Source organism: Haliotis asinina, chromosome 5 (genome assembly GCF_037392515.1).
Source record: "Haliotis asinina isolate JCU_RB_2024 chromosome 5, JCU_Hal_asi_v2, whole genome shotgun sequence".
NCBI classification, from domain to species: Eukaryota; Metazoa; Mollusca; class Gastropoda; order Lepetellida; family Haliotidae; genus Haliotis; species Haliotis asinina.
The window spans coordinates 49904076-49922226 of NC_090284.1; the positions used below are offsets into that span (position 1 = coordinate 49904076).

The 18151-nt window shown below is 38.0% G+C and overlaps 1 long non-coding RNA gene across 1 annotated transcript in view; it reads right to left on the minus strand.

Moving 5' to 3' along the window:
- The window catches only part of LOC137284366 (uncharacterized), a 44287-nt gene extending 36418 nt beyond the window's left edge, over positions 1–7869 (minus strand). Inside the window, exon 1 of the long non-coding RNA XR_010956894.1 lies at positions 7644–7869. This is a non-coding gene — a long non-coding RNA (uncharacterized lncRNA). The remainder of the gene's footprint in view (positions 1–7643) is intronic.
- Positions 7870–18151: the final 10282 nt, after the last annotated feature.

Consider the following 18151-nt stretch of genomic DNA (forward strand, 5'->3'; position numbering starts at 1 on the left):
CTTGACACTTATAATACTGGGATATTTCAGTGTACCCGATAAACCCCCATGATGGCAATTCCTTTTAAAAATAAATTCCTCCTTTAAGATAAATTATTCACCTCTGGCATTGATTTATCAAATTTTCATACCCTTTTTTCTGTTGACTTGTCAGCTAATAAGACAGTAAATGTATATATGCCTTGTAAGCTCAAATCTGAAGCTTTTTCTGGAATTAACTTGAAAAAAAGTCGCCAAAACGCTTTCTTTCATAAACAAAATAACTAAATAAAGCATTTTGCTAAGGCTATTTAAAAATTAAAAAAATGAGCATAGTAGAAATATAGAAAAATGTATTTATATGTTATTCTGTAAAGAAATGGCGATATTTTAAGATTCAGACTTGTTTCTAATTTTGGAAGGTAAACAAATAATATGCAAATCCACAACTGCGTGTTTTCGTAATCCTCAACATGTATTTCACAGCTACGAGTCTATCCAATCCACCCTTGCTAATCACAGATGAAAGGGTTGAGAAATCTGTTAATCCCCAGCCCGTTGCTGGACCCGCATTCTCTGACGTGACACAGACCCCGGTCCTCCCTATCTCGTCTTCTCTGACGTAATGTCATCACAGTATTTGCCAACAATTGCTGCTCCCTGCCCTTATGTCATCGAAGCTTTGGCTACAATAACCGGTCCCCGACCTTTCCTTATCTGCACCCAAGAAGAACGAATCGGGTTACGAAACGACTAAAAATACCAGATTAAAGTATTTTACACTGACTGGGCACAATTGCGTGCACAGACGCTGCACAACACGTTACAAATGCAGATCCGACTTGCACATTTGCATGATCAAATATAACTCAGGGGCATTGCTTCTAGGTTGGACTTATAGAAAATATAGTGTCCGGTTAACCGATGAAGAAGGGTCGGGGTATATACACGTATCTTGATAAATGTGTACATCACTAGTCTGCTTAGGTTACGCCCCTATTGTTAATTTGATAAGTATAAATGAAGCATTGCTCATGCGGATTTAACACACACATGTATCAGGCTTGAGGAACACCATTCAACGATCTAAGTCACTGCATTGCACCTTTATTTTCTGTTTAGTGTGATATGTCACAGAGCACGGTAATTTATCGCTGTTTTGTATGAGTAGACAATTAAAAGTAAATAACACCTTGAAATTGTGTGAATGTATTGTGACATAAAATGACCTCCACTTTAACGACGGTTTAAGTGTAGGACCACACACACGTGCTTTAGGTTCAACGCTAAGCGTTTAACGACCTTATATTTAAATGAATCACGTTAAGAATCATTTAGATTTTATAACAGCACATTTGAAGGAGTCAAAGAAACTACTAAACTGTCTAATATTTTGAAAAGAGGTGCAATTTTGTTACTTTTCGTTATTTTCAAATGTTTCAGCAAATGTATGAAATTATTGCGCACGTTAAGCCTTGGCGATTAAGTTTTGTAGGTCTAAATAAGCTGCAGACTGTACAAAATAATGATAATTTATAGGGAATGAACGAAATCTGCTTTGGTTAAGTTTTAATTTGAATACTCAAGGATTGTTTGTTTAAAGTAGATAGAAACCAGTGTGGATTGTAAAGTAGATAACAAGTAATTGGTGCCGTTCATTATAGAGTGTTAAAATAGTACTATTCATAGATTAATACATATTATAAACGAATATTTCTTGTATACATACTCATGCCAACAAATAAGGGAACGCTTGAAAGTAAACGTGTCGCTTTATCTATTTCACTCACAGTGCAATACATACATTAAGAAGAAACCTGGAAAAAAATAGGAACTCTTATCCTTCCATATGTTCCCGTATTCGTATCCATGAGTATATATTCAAAAAGTTTAATCTGCAAGTGTCATTGATCACATTTTGTAAAGGTAGGCAGTTAGGAATTAAATGTTCACAATTCTTACAGGACTTGTTTCAGGTTTTTAACTGGCTGTTGTCAACGTATGTCACAAATAGAAACGGATATCCAGTATCACTTTTCTCGTTTATGCAGCCCAGTCTTTTTCCCGGCAGCCTGGCCCGAATGAGGGACAACCTTTAAAGGTGATGTCGATTATTTACCCTGAATGTCAAACTTAAAAGCCGGTTTAATCCGACTGGGCAAAACAAAACCAGTTTAGTTTGCTGCAAAAAATATTTTCCCGTTCATAATAGCGCGGTTTATTCAGCGTTTGTTTTGTGCTTACAAACTCATTTTGTTTGTATGTGTTTTTCATCTATATTATAAAGTACAAAGTCATTTAACTTCAACGTGTACTATTTATAATGTTTGGGAAACAAATAGAGGATTTTTTTAAAATTCACATTAGACTGAATGCTGTTTTCAGAGATGATTATCATTGGCGCTTCTGTGTAGACGCTAAACGCAGTGTGACCACCATTTATCTGAGACACGTTTATTGTGTAATCAGAGGTACTAGACGATGGTATGATGAAGTGAATACTCAATTAGATAGGCCATGTGTATACATTACATCTGTCTTTTATAGGAGGGAACACTCTTAACCATACAGGTCATCCCACTCTAGCTTATAGGCCCATATCGCGGTCAGGAACATCGCATTCATCACAATTGATGGATAACCCGTCATTTGTAAACACAAACAAACCAACACAGACACTGTAAGTGGCAATTTATCCAATCACATCACATTCAATCTTTCCTGTTGTAATTATTAAACCATTTCAACTGTCGTTCGGCATACATAGGTGCTAATTTCCTTCTGTTTTATCTCCCTCTCTGCATGAATTCTTCCATACCAGAACGATCACGTGATGTTTATCACGTGACGCGAGGGGAGGGTCATAGGTCATCCATTATGTTTACCGAGACGACCTAATCAGGCGGTTTGCAGTTATTCAGGCCCCTAAAACCAACCCCCGTTTGATGAAGGCCGAGACACATAGTTAGCCTTATGCAGAGCAATGACATCGGTCTATGTCCGAAGATTGAATGTCACCATTCACATTGAATCTATTCCAGAACTGTCAGGATCTTAAAAACATTGATGTAACTGACAAAAGGACATATTTATAGACACCCATAAATCTTACACAAGTGTCCCTTCAGGGGTTTTGTAACATACATGCCAAATTTCGATATCCGAAAAACAAGCACATTGTATGCACGATTTGAGATCATTTGTCAAAGGGATTGTCGATCATAAACGAAATTAAATGATTCTGCACGTCATTTCGCTGGAGTGGTATTTGATTTGAATTGTTTTCGTTTAGAAAACAGTATTGTTAAGAAAAAAGCATTATAACGTTTAAAGAAACGGGATTTGGGTTTTTTCTTTTTTTTTTCTATTTGGTGAGTCTTGGAAGCGGATCCTGGCAACTTATGAAAGAGGGGACGATTCTGTTTTGAAAATCAATTATTGTGGATTTAAAACATACATATATTTGCTGCATTACATGACAAATCGTAACCTTGCAATTCAAACTATTTTACTCGACGAATTTTTGGTAACAAGCTATAACTCTTATTTATGCTTTAAGTGTGAATATTTTACATTAATGTAACTTGTTTCCTAATACCAGTTAGTTATTACTTACGAAACCATATTTTTTATAAGAGGGGATTAAGTAGAAATGTTTACTTAAAGCACATAAGCAATAAAACATCATGTGAGAGCATTGTGGTTGGTTGAAAAGATGACCTCGTTACAGACCAAGACCTCCCATTGGCTAACTGGGATTTCCAGTTTGACTGGCCCCTCCCATGTCCATACAGACACAGTAATTAACATAGGGTGCTTGGTTTAGAAACAAAATATTGTTAAAATTTTATTGACAAAATAAACATGCCCATTCATATCCTTTAGTTGTTATTATTATTTATTGAATTAAATATTTATTTCACCACTTGTTTGAACGTTAAGATTTCGGTTTGTTGATTCCAAATTATATCTACGAGGTCGGCTTAACCTTGCTGTTATGAAACATTGTGAACTTGTGTGTAAACATTGTGAATTGTTCAGAAAATCAAATATATTGTTTCATCTTATCATGAAATCATACAGGTCATACGCCATTACAATATTCATACAGAAAACATTCACAAATCAAACCGTCGGTAATAATAACAGCACATTTGCCTACTGGGAATGATTCATGCATGCCCTGTTCAGTTTATACCGACAGACTTAGTATGGTAGCACATACAACTGTACTCCACGCTCCAGAGTCACATAAACCTGTGATAAAATCTTTTCTGGCATTTGTAGGATAAATGGGTGTTTTTTTTATCCAACCGGTTTCCACAGAAACATGACATTCAGTGTAATTGCTCTCTGTGGGTTTATGGGTCACAGTGGACTACGATTGTTAATATCACCATTGACCCACATACAGGTAGTAATTATGTTTATGACGTGTGTTATGTGGGAATAGGGAGACGACCGATATCGCTGTACCATAAGCTGATAATTCGGATATCTTAGTAAATGTGGTCCTTTTGGTTATTGTGTATCTCTCTCAATAAATGCTGGCTGTTTTGTTGAACTGATTGTTGATATGAATTATTTGCAGTTTGTGCTGAGACATAATATTAGGAACCTTTTCTATTTGTTTAGTTGGAGACCTAACTTATATCAACACTACTATGGCAGTTGGTTGTGAGGTGGAAAACGTGAATTTTGTAATATATATATTCAGTCGTTAATAGAGATGGTTAAATGCTCAACTGATAAAATTACATGTAATTCTTAAAGCACATTTGCTCGTTGTTTTTCGGTTTTTATTTGTCCTTGAGTTTGCCTTTCAGTACAATATATTACATGTGTTTTCAGCTTTTAAGTGAATTAACTATTGCTCTTCTACAGAAAGATAACAAACTTAATGTTTTGCTCTCTATAGGAATTCGACCATCTGGAAAGAGGATATAGTTAAATGATGTGTTTTTACAAATTATTTGTACATGTGGCAGTCATACGTGTATCGACAAGCTTTCGGGAAAAAATTAAGTCTTTGGTTACTAATTGTTCGATGGATGCTTGGTCCACAAAGTAATTCTACATTCGGTTTTAGAAATGTCTGTCAGTGGTTGGAGTTATGTGAGACTGTTTGAACACAGTTTTAAACTTGGTTATGTTGGACTTTGAAGCAATAAATACCGTAAATAATGAATTGAAAATTAATTAATTTGTATAATCAAAGCATGAAAAACTGTACCTGTAACTAACATGCCTCTACACACAAGACGCATGAATGTATACCTCCAATATTTACTCGTGTAAACTAAATGGGACTAAAGTTTTCATACACAATATACAAAGCACAACAATTGTAGAAAATAGTTCATGCAGTAATAGAAATTATTTGAACACAGTAATAATTGGTATTTCGGCATTACTTAGGAAGAATCATAGGGCTGAGTGAAAAAAACATGATTACAGCATACCGAATTGTCGAAAGTGCATTACAATTTGGCCCCATTGCTCCTCCATACCTTAAAGTCGTTGAAAATCGTCGTATGGTAGTCAGAGGGGAACCACGATCTGGGTTTGTTTACTTTGATATTCACCCCTTTAGCTGAACAAAACCCGTTACATTAGCTGTATTTTAGTGCTTGGGTCCACAAACACGATCATGACTGTCTACAACTGTCTCCAATGAGTGTTTGTTTAGCGGACTGCTGATATAGGCTATTATATATATCTCGTTATAGACTGTTACGATTAAGAGTATTTTCATAGTGATCTGTAGTCATCACCTGTCATTTATTTCACTGAGAACATTTTATATACCTTAACAACTTATATCTATGTGATATCTATGTTTGGTGTATGCTTTCACATATTTGTCTGTTTTAGTTTCTGATTTGTTAATTTTTATGACAATAGTAACACATAGTTTCTATTGGTCGACCCTGTCTACGTGATTGGAAATATGACTGCCTCCTTAAGAGGACACGCTTATTGCACTTCTGGAGAACACCTGGTGCCATCACTAATTTTCAGGTGTCCATTTTCACAATTCCGGTAGGGTTAAGCCCTATATGACAAATGGCAACATTTTGGGTTAATATCAAAGGTTGGTTTCTCTCTCGAATTGATGTTTTATATATTCTAACTAGGCCCCATTTATATAGAACTGAATGACAATAATTTACAGCTGTATCAAATGAACTCGCCTGCTCTCTAAATTTTGTCAGATAATACCTGTTATCTCTTCGCGATTTCAAAACAATCCTACTCAAATTAATTCTTATATGTTTTAGACCTTTGACGTGCGATCCTCGCCTCGGGCCTTGAGGTCACCGGACTTATTGCAATCGGGACGTCTAGTAACAATGTTCACCTCGTGCATATCACTTCCTAGGGGTATTCGAATAGGTAGGGTTGTCTTGCGTCGATTTGCCCCTAGCTGCTGCCCGGGGGTACCCCATTGTAGGGGTAGCAACTTCGATATAGCCTAGCCTTTTGTCCACGAAGGAACACGACATGTTAATTGCAATTGGGGTGACGCGCCTTGCCCGCGATGTGAGATCGACATCCCGAAACGCAATTACTTCGTCGCGGCGATCCGGTGATGAAATAGACATCGAGTTGATGTAGCTGTGTTTGAGACGGATGAAGAAACTGAAACATTATTTGCTTTTTCTGATGATGTTTCATCACCTTGCTTTTTGAAGACAAAATCGTTTGTTAAAATATTAAAGATATTTTCGTTTGGCTCGCTGCTCAAGCTGATTTGATTATCGGTTTTTGTGGATTTATGCATTATTATAACATCATGAAAAAATTAATATAGAGCAGATAAAAGCTTTTACAGGTGTGATGAGTCAAAGGTGAAAATTTTCAAACCTTATTCTCAATTTGGAGGCCCTGGCTACTCCAAAATGGCGCCTGGGATCTTCCTTTGAGTGTTGACGACAAACAACTGTTTGTTAGTTACACTGTAGGAATCGGGCCTGTATTTACACGTTATCCACAATCAGCGTAGTCAAACTTGACTGTTGTTTCAAATTTGTGCAATAATTGTGACTTGGGTCCTAATCCTTCAGGAATTTCGTTCGTCGCATTAGGCCAAGCATATTCACTTTGAATAGAAAATGGCGGATGTCGCCGTTGGTTGGCCTAGTGTAAGGGATGAGTCAATCCAGCTATGGAGTTCATAGCTAGGTTATGTTAATAAGCATTATTGCAATATAGAATTATATCTTGAAACTTATGAGTAACGTTTCACTTGATATATATTTGATATTTCGTTGTAATAATTGTCATGGCCTACAATCTTTCGATAACGCTAACATGGCATAAATTATGTATCGGACGTGGTGTGTACACACGCTGAACAAAGTAATAATGATAATAAACATACTGACATATTTACAGATGTGTTTCTCACAGGAAATAACAATGCAAAGATAAGATTAAAACCAATCGATAGCGCGCCCTATCGACAACATTCGCTCAAGTCTGCTTCACGGGAACAAAGGAATCTAATACAAACGAAATAAACAAAACGACACGTTATATAGCTGCAAATGATATTTAGAATGAAACTCAAGAACACAACAAAACAACTTTAAGTTATAAATTCATCAATCTACGGAAATAAACATCATGCGCATATGTAAAAACATTGTGTGTTTACTCACTGGGAACTCCCGTCGCCGGCCTGTCGACTCAGTACATGATCAGGGGCTCTTTTCGATCGACTTCGGGTACTATTCGATCTTCAACTTCACATTCCGACCCCCTCACGTCCTGACCCCTCTCCCTGCCCCTCCCTAGCGTCCCACCAGACCAGGGTATGGTCGCTTCCCTCGCCCAGACCAGCCAGCTATCTCCCCGCCGCTTCGCTTCTCAAACATGGCCGCCGCTGAGGGATTAGCGAGACTCAGGATTTACGTTCCCTCGCTCTGATCTCAACGAATTTTTGCACGTCGGGTAGAAAACGTACACTTATTAGCTTTATTTCGATTGCCCTTGCTAAAAACAACAGCGTGCAATGATCACGGGGGGTAGTTTGAAATTTCTAGCAGTCATAATTGACATCTTTCTCTATCATTGGACAGTCTTAAGCCGGGTTAAGATTTTGCACGCCAGAAGGAAATAACGAATAAACTATAGCATTGGAGACACTGTAAGAGGTGTTGCCGCATTGTTGTAAATAGAAAATACCTTGCAGGTTCCTCAAGCTATCGCTTCGAGGCAAACCTTTTTCTTCACGCAAAGTCCTTAGCAGACAGGTTAATTGCAATTAGATCGTCGCGAGTTGGTGATCATTGAAGGCAACGCGAAAACTACGGGGGGTGAACTGGATAAGTTTTTATATATATGGAAACGTTCAAAAACCTTTGCGGGTCGACTTTAAAATCGAAAATGAGCAAATTCATTAATGGAATCGGAAGACTTCGTTTCTGTTACAATTTCCTTTTTTCTACACCGTTCATGGGGTGATGACATATTTGTCAGTTGGGTGAGATTTTACCTGTATGCAGAGGGCTCGTGGTTTGTTAATGGGACAAACATGGCGGCCGTGAGTGGGGGAGGGGGCTCTGGGAGGGAGGGAGGGAGAGAGCGTCTGAGAGTTGATCTAGGCGAGAAGTGATCAGTGACAGAGGAGTATTCTCGATCCGGGATAGCGGAGTTGAGCCATCTCTCACCTTACCCGTCAGGACGGAGTCGAGCGCCAGAGATATACCCACAACATCGCAATCTCTATCACATAAACTGGCGACAAGTATTCAGATTGCTGTCTTGTTCTATGTAACGTTCCTCACTAGCTTCAGGAAGGTTATACACGTGACCTGTTATCGACAATGTTGATGGATACGTATACACGTATATCCTTTGATACATTCATTGGATAGTTGACATTATTTCATTAAATATTAGTAGATCATTGAGGACAGTCATGTGTATACTTATAGGAGCTATTGACACGATTTACATGCTTTGGTAATATGCGAGTAACACACCGTAAATTAAGTAATACTTCTGAAATATAATTCATGCATGGCTAACGAATACAAACAAAGCAAACCTACTGGCTGTGTTTACACTACTTAAACTAAAACCTGCTTTAACTAAAACTTGAGTCTTAATGATAAACAGTTCTAATTATTTTCTGCATTATAGATGGAACGTCTGAATTAAATACAACTTGAATTAACAATAAAAAGATAAAATAAACAATATATTAAAAAAACATCTACAGAAAAGAGATTTCACGGACTACGGAATACATACAAAAAACCCATAAATTACCAAAGGGAAGGGCTTGTGAAATGTATGACATAGAAGAAAATAAATTTACATCTGACGTACATAAAAAAATCAGCAGTATTTATGTGAAAAGTTTGTAATCCAGACTTTCACCTGTTGTGGGCCGCTATATCTATTTGTCGTAGTTTCTCTCTCTCACAATAAATGTATATTGCTTGAAGACGTACGCGTGAAGGACGGTTTAATTAAATACAAACTTTCTTTCATTTTCGTTTCATTTTTTAGGTTACTTGTTAAATAATTACATAAAAATAGCAAAACAAAGTTATTAATATGTTCAAATAGCAGATAATTTTTACAGCAATATATAGTAATATCTAGTAAGTGGAGTTGTGTTTTATATATACTGTAAAATATTTAAAAAGAAATATTGTCAGTTGAAATCTGGGGCAAGTAAAAACATTCAGCTAAAATACCATCTGGTCTTGACGATGTTGATGTTAGCTGACAACAGACACATAATTGAATTCTTGTCTGAATGAAAATAATGTGCTATGTGGTTAATTCAATTTCCGAATGCATCAGTCTTGAGCCGGGATAACCCTGCTGATGCCCTTCATCCACAGATAGAGGGGGCCGTAAGTGACTGTAAGATGCCTAGAGCCTTCATACAGACCTTGAAGTAATTGCATTACTTACCCCACCCGTACCTCTTCCTCCAGTCAGCTCACCCTCCCCCTTTACATGAAAATGTGAAAATGGCCTCAATCTTTTGGTCTCTTTACTTACTATCCAGTCATTCCTTTCAGTAAAGGTAGAGTAATTAAAAGATGTGTTGACTGATATTTATGGGTATGGCAGAACGGGTAGAAGTAAACAAAGGAGGGGTATCTTGGAAGAGGTTTTGGGATAGAGAAAGAGGTAGGGTTAGATTTGAGGTAGAGCAGAGATAGTGGTAGTGGTAGATACTGGTATGGTGAAGATAGGGATAGACATAAATGTGAAGACAGCGATATGGGTAGAAGAATGGATAGATTTGGGCACAGAGTAGTGTTACATATTAGGTAAAAACGCGAGGGGCAGTGGTAAGATAAAGATAGGGATAGAAGTAAATATGCTGACAGGAATATAGGTAGATGTACGTATAGAGAAAAGGGTACAATATGTCTAACGCTGAGACCGTAGAAAAGGGGTATCGGCAGGGGTAGTGGTACAGATAGGAGTGAAGGTAGGATAGGGTATTGGTAGAAAAAGGATGGAAAAGCGAGTAAAGCAGGGTTAATTTGGAGTTGGATGGGATGGAGTAAAGGTTAAAGTAACTGCACAATAAGATATATTGATGTAAATACATGTGGGACATTGTTATAGGTAGATACACGAGTGGTGAAAAGGGTAGAGAAGAATTAACGTTTTAGGTATAACAGGGGTGATAGTAAGATAGAGGGAGGGATAGAAGTAAGCACGGGGCATGTATATAGGTACAGGCAGTCATAGAGAAAGGAGTAGGGTTAATTTTGAGGTAGAACAGCGATGACGGTAGTGGTAAGGGTAGAGTAGTCATAGCCAATGCGATCTAAGTAAAGTAACTGCCTCACAAGACGTGGAACGTAGTGGTAGGAATAGGGTAGAGGTAGAGGTAGAATTAGAGGACAAGAGAAAGAGTTAGAGTTTGATACAGAGAGAGGTTTTTGACAGAGCTGAAGATACAACAAAAGAGTAGACAGAAGGTAGAATTATAGATAGCAGATTGGAGTGGAGTGGAGATCAGGTAGAAGGAGAGTAGGAATAGGAAATAGTGTGATGTCGGGGTAGAAATAGAGAAACATGCCGAGTTACATAGTTTGGGGAAGAGGTAAGGATAGGGATGGTATGTGGTTGAGAAGATGGGACAGTAGGAGTAGGTTTATTCGCCGGGTTGAGTAGAGGCACAGGTAGGAGTAGGTTTATTCGCCGGGTTGAGTAGAGGCACAGGTAGGAGTAGGTTTATTCGCCGGGTTGAGTAGAGGCACAGGTAGGAGTAGGTTTATTCGCCGGGTTGAGTAGAGGCACAGGTAGGAGTAAGGGATACTGGTAGAAATATGGTTTGAATTGAGTAGGTGTTGGTCCCGGGCAGGAGTAGTTGTCGGGTTAGCAGCAAAAGGGACTGTGTTAGGTAGATACAGGGGCACCGGAAACCTTACGTCTAGTGGTTGAAATTTTGGTTGGGGTAGGTATATTGGCGAATAGATAAGTGTTGATGTAACTGTTGAGGTGGATTAGGTTAGGATGGGTCAGATTTGTGGGTAGTGGAAGAAGAGAGTAGACGAAGGGTTAATCACAGGTAGAGATATGGTAGAAATAGTGTCAGGGTAGAGACCAGGGTACAAATATGAAGCAGAGGAAGGGTGGGAGATTCAGGAATAGTCAAACGGGAGAGTTAGGAGAAGCATACAAAAACAGGTAGAGATATGGTAGGAATACTGCTAGGGTAGATAGTAAGGTGTAAAGATGAAGGAGAGGAAGGGTAGGAGGATTCTGGGGGTAGTGGCGGAAAAGAGCTAGGAGAAGGGTACAGATTAGGTAGCGATATGTCAGGAACAGAGCTAGGGTACAGACTAGGGTGTCAATATGAAGAAGAGGAAGGGTAGGAGGATTCTACCGGATAATCTGATGAACGGTCAGAAGGGTGTGAGGAGAGAGACAGGTAGGGGTAGTGGAAGAGGAAGTTACATGCACAGTTGATGTAGATTGTACTGTGAGTAGACAAGACATCAGAAACCGCTGTAGGAAGAGGAATATTAGAAGAGCGAGGAGTGAAACATGCTGTAGAGTTACGTTGCCATGAGCGTCAATTGGACTTGCATTGCTTGTACCGGAAGTTGTTGGAGTCTGAAAATAATTTGCTTAAGCAGTTGCGTTTGTTGAAGTCGAAAGGTTACAGAAGAAACCAGGAATCTTATTTGAAAACGTTGTGGAAGTAGTAGGTGTATTTCTATCATTATGACAACACGTATTGTAATTGCAATAATTATGATCATCTGAGTGTGTCACTACGACAATATATCCCATAAAATCCCTCCACTAACGTGTTATTTCCAGGTGTTTAGCCAAAAGAGCAATATATTTATTTAGGAAATCTCGAGAAACACTACGTTGGCATAAAGACAAACTGCCTGGTACCTGTCTTGATGTTGCCTACGGCGAGGGGTGCGATTTGCTCTTAGCATTTCCACAAGCCGATTCATATACATGTATTAGTGTACCATACCTACGCCTCAAATACTATACTTTACACTTACATATTGTTTGTAATCAAGGTTATGTTTAACTGAAAATTGTTGAAACCACGTATTGTACAATGCTTCCATAATTAGCAATTCTGCTTGACTTATAATTTATCCAATCAATGTTTACATTCTGCTTGGACATTCCAAAAACTGTTTGGTCAATATTATCAATGATCAGTATTAGTGTCAAGGGCTACATAGCATGTTGTATTTTCAGATTATTTATTTCCATTCAGCTATCTGAGGTGATCAGCGTGGCGTTCCAAGAACTTATTTCTAGGGAGGTAGAAACATCGGACAAGTTATGAAAAGCAGACAGAATAAAGCAGCGAACGTGTGGAAATTGTTATGTCGGGTTTATGGTTCGGTATGTATAACTTCGAATAAAATGCATTCAGATTATTTTGTGTAGATGGTGATGAACTTTAGGACATAATTTAAAGCATTCGATTTAAAAAAATGTTCAGGACATGGAGCTTATTAATTGCCGGACAAAGGAATGCATACGCATAGGTCTGATTTCTGGTAAAATTAAACAAGAAACAAGGAATGGTAATTCGACGGCGGTGTGTTTGAATAGCCTATTGTAGTTATGTTTTGCATCTTACCTTAACTGTGTTTCGGGCAACCGTTTTAGCCAGGTAACGGTGAGTTTAACGTTTGTATTTTCTTTCTCAAACAGAAATATAGATAAACACTTTCTTTCACTCCATTCTTGGATTTTTTTCCTGTTTTCTTTAGTTTGTTTGCGTCGAATGTGTGTGTGTTGTTTTGTTTGTTGCTTTTTTGCATGCGTGTGTGTTGTTTTGTTTGTTGCTTTTTTGCATGCGTGTGTGTTGTTTTGTTTGTTGCATTGTGTGTGTGTGTGTGTGTGTGTGTGTGTGTGTGTGTGTGTGTGTGTGTGTGTGTGTGTGTGTGTGTGTGTGTGTGTGTGTGTGTTATGGAGGGGGCGGGGGCGGGGAGGGAGGTTGCTTGTTGGGATATGATTGCAGAGTTTCAGGATTGTCAGTTTGTTGCAGTCATCATGCACCGGTAATAAAAACACAACAACGAATCTAATACACGTCAACAATTCCCGACAGCTCAATCCTTTAAGGTAACGAAGGAGTGGGTGAAAGGTTGTGGCACATTACCTCTCCTGATAACTTCCTCATATAAACACGCATAATACTTTCCCTGCAAAGCTTACGTTGCAATATACAAGCATGCACTTGCTACTTTCCTCTTCATAACCTCTATATAGACGAATTCTCAAAATTGTGTGAACATAAACTTAAAATGCAAGTAATATGCATTTCCTGACAATTTAATCGTTTCATTTTTTAAAAAAAAAGACACTACATGAAACTGAATTATTATAATGTAATTTCTGTAAGACAAATAAGCGTTATTTTTTGCTCAGCAGATCCCATTGTTTCAGAGCGTGTGCAGAACTTGATTTAAACGGGTTAAAAACATTTTCGTTGCCAGTGAAGAATATCTGACTGCCCCGGGTATTGCAAACGTATGTTTTTAAATCCCCGTTTAATCCGAACATTCGTTACACATTAAACTAGCTTTAAGTTGTACAAAGCGCGAAGTCACAGCACACTTGTGCCAGCGCACACTTTTTACCCGCCATTTTAACTTGAAATTATTATGTCAATTTGGCACAAGTTCATTGTTGGTATGAATGTATCTTTTGCATAAAAAATACCCACCATATCTATAACTCATGTATATTGTACATATACAAACGCGCTTGTCGTACTTCTGTGTGTTTATTGCTTTTGGGGTTACTTCGTGAGTGCTGTTCCTTTTGACATATATGAATATCTTTGGTATGCTTTTCAGAGTGTTGCAATAAATACGAAATTAATCGAGTGTGGCTGTGTCTTTTCGCATTTCATGATGTGTTAGGAATTTACATGACATAATTTTAAGTCGGGACAGGAAATAACTGGGCGAGTTATTCAACTTGGAAGTGGGACATTATATGGAAGATGTTTTGGGAGCAGCCGTGTGTCTTGGGCATTCCGTTCCGTCTGGAGGAAGGGTTTGGTGTATTTGAAGACAAACTGAAGCCAGATTATCTTCTACACGATGATATGGCCAAGCCGAGTCCGGAGCCCTCTGTCATAAGATCAGCCGCGAGATGTCAAAAGCCGAGCTATTTCACACACAGTTTCAAAACCTATGCTTTATTCTCACAATATTTTCCAACGCGCATTTGTGCCGTGCGCATGAAAGCGTCTTTGTCGGCGGAATGATCCGTTCAAAAGTGTAGTGTGTATCGAGGAAAGAAAAGAAAAGCGAAGAAAGAAGCCGTGTCGTCGAATTTGTTTCTTGTTTGTTTGTCAGTAGAATGCATAAGCCTTGTATATACCATCCCACTAGTTTTATTGCTCTCACACGTTCCTGGAAAGATACATAGACTGAGCATAAAGTCCACAGTCTGAATAAAATGAATCATGTTATCTTTGGTCGTTGGTACACTTTATTAACGAAACAAATTACTGAGCTTTACTTATACGTTTTGTTGGAAACGACAAAAATATTTGACATGTGCGTTAATGACTTATGTTTGCATAAAGTATTTTCATTGTAAGTCTTCCGTTTATCTGTATTGGTTTTAAGGTTTCTAGTTGTAGAATTAACATTCTTTAGAATACTCCTAAAACCGAAATAAAAATACATTGTAATAATATCATTTACCATCGGAAAGATTGCGAGCGAGCTGTGTGAATGAAAGAGAATGAATATGAAATATGAAAAGTACCAACGAATGGAAGGAGAGATTTCTGTGCATAAACAGTATTGGAACAATCGTGTTATTTAGCACATTAAATATATTCAACACAAGAAATTCAATTATTAAAATGTCACATAAACCTACGATTTTTTTCGGATTTCAGTTCACTTTCAAAGTAATATTTCCATGTTCCGTTGTGTGGAATACGTCACATATCGCCTTAGTTTCACTAAAATATGACACAAACATCAATGCAGCAATTTTGCATTTCGTTATAAGACCACGTGTTACAATGTCTCTAAACTTCGTAAATGCATAAATGTTTAATGTCTCTATAAATCCGGCATAAACATCTGTGAAATGACGATACCATTGTACTGCGCCTCACTGCTACCAGATCGAACTGTTTCTGTATGTTTTACAAATATTGACACACGCAACACTGTGGAGTTCATTAAGACACGCGACGATGAATGGGCAGGCTCTCGTGAGTGCAAGAAGTGACCCAACTATTGCGTTATTGGGGTCTCAATCAGATTACATGGTGGGGTATTTAGAGGAAACACTACCCCCTACAACTAATCCGTTTGATTTAAGTTACGAGTTTTTTTTAACTTGTTTCTTTCATAGTGTAAAACATGCTTTTCTTATCCGATTTGCAAATTGGTAGACGGATTATACAAGAAAACGTGTGTTATTTCGCACTGTGATCGGGTTAGCGGATCCCATCGTGTTGGGTCAATAAACCGCTTGTATATAAAACCCTTGGTGGCGGTCATAGGCATGGGAGACACCTTGAGAACAATTAGCACTTATTTGACGAATGATGACGTTCCTTTGCACAAATGCGTGACTCGCGTAACTGTAAAGCATCGATATGACTCTATGCCGCATATCGACTTTGTTAACAAGATTATTTTAACTACACATTCCTTAAGATTGCCTTAATGTTCGAGTTTTATATGTAATATTCTGCCATTGAATTCTGACTTGATGCCAGTTGTATCGATATGTAGGCAATATGTCAAATTAGTAGACGGTAAGATGTAATAATCAGTTCGATGATATTGTCAGATTGTTTATATCGATACATTTCGTTGGGGTTAACAAAACATCAAGGAATAATCACGCAATGTTCAATGAATCGTTTACATTGTGTTACGACTGACGATTTATTGAACACTCAGTATCAAGACGTGGTAGATATGTATGTATTCAAAATGCAACCACTGTATAATTTGCAGCAACAACGTGCTAAGCATCAGTATCGAGTGAACATACCGTGTCTGCATAATAGCGACACACGGTGTCATTTGAAATGATTCATAAATTAGCCTGACCATCACCAGTGGTCGCTCTGTCACATTTACAAACCATTCGTACTCAGCAGTTAGGAAATATTCAATTGCGTAATGATACCCGTTCGATGCAAAATCAATACTATGTGCCTGCCTCGATATGAAAACAGAACCGTTAGATTATGTATCGATACAACCGATGGAATACACGTATGTGAAAAACTGCATGAAAGAGTTACAACAAATATATTTCAACGGTTGAATCAGATTTCCAATATAACTTTGGATAGAGTTTCTTTTCAATATCTTAGATGGTAGAATGTCTTCCCCATAAGACCAGTGTGAGTTTCGTCGTGCTTCGTGCTCGATATATAGTATCGAGGCAGACTCTATCGAACCAGATATTGATATATCTTGAATATTATTGTAGGACATTGTCAAGATGGTACGCATTTGCATTTGCACAGGCAATGCAGTGAATTGCAAGGGTGTTAAAAAGGAATATAATTCGGTTAACTTATACAGTTAATTACGAGGTTCTGTGATCTATGCGAAACACTTTGTTGTGTGTTTAAGATATGTGTTTAACAGCTTTACAGTCGTCAGCATGAATCAACGAATTTACTAGTTACACAGTAATATGAACTGCAAACTCAAAACACACTAGTCGGATGGTGTAAAGGAATGAAAGAAGTAGTATGCCTGAGGTGATGTAGGTCACATTGTTATCCTGATTATATTTGGACCTTCATTCCATTTCGGGCAACTGAGGTCAGCATAATCACGTTTAAATGATTGTACTTTTTATGAAAAATCTAATTTGCAAGTGTATAGTTATTTTTGCTCTTATCAGGTTAAAGATCGTAGTAGTTTTACTTCCATCCTCAACGTACTGCAAGAACACTGTCGCACATGTCATGATCTTAGTCATTTCTATGAATGAAAATTTGAAAGGCTAATTGTGGTTGATGACTGTCTCCACGTTTTATGAAAGCATGAAGTAATAAATCATTCCTTTCTGCAATAAACCATGACGTATTGCCCCAAAAAGGAAAGAAAATTCACATTAAAAAAAATCATTTGAACGAAATGCAAACTTAAAAAAGACGACTGAAAGACGCTAGTGATATCAACAGCTTCAACATCGTTTTTTCGTGAAAGTCGTTAAAGACTATCTAGGGTCCAAACCTTAACGGTCAATTAGCTTTGCACTGACCCCCTCTGGAGACAGCAGAATTCTCGTACATATGCCATCTGTGGTGTGTCCGTCACTCTAGCCAGTATCCCACGAAAGCCATAGCGATTCCAACATAACGACGTCGCTAAAATAACAATTGATGTTGTTTTAGTTAATTGTAATGACTTGTAAAGTCATGTTATTATTGTTTTGACACCTTGGTTTGACGTCGGCTATTTAGAAATTGACGTTTCGGTAGTTCATGTCGCCATGCTTAGAGACTGTTAACACATTCGTAGAGGAAGTTGTGCCTCGCTCAGTAAGGGGCCACTTAGAGCCCTTTGGGGAAAGAAAACATATTCTGCAACAAGATAGTGTTTTATTATTCCGCGCTTCCGCGCCAGTCAAAAAACTTTGTTGAATATGCCATGCTATCAGTAATCCCTCAGAGCTCCACTTACTT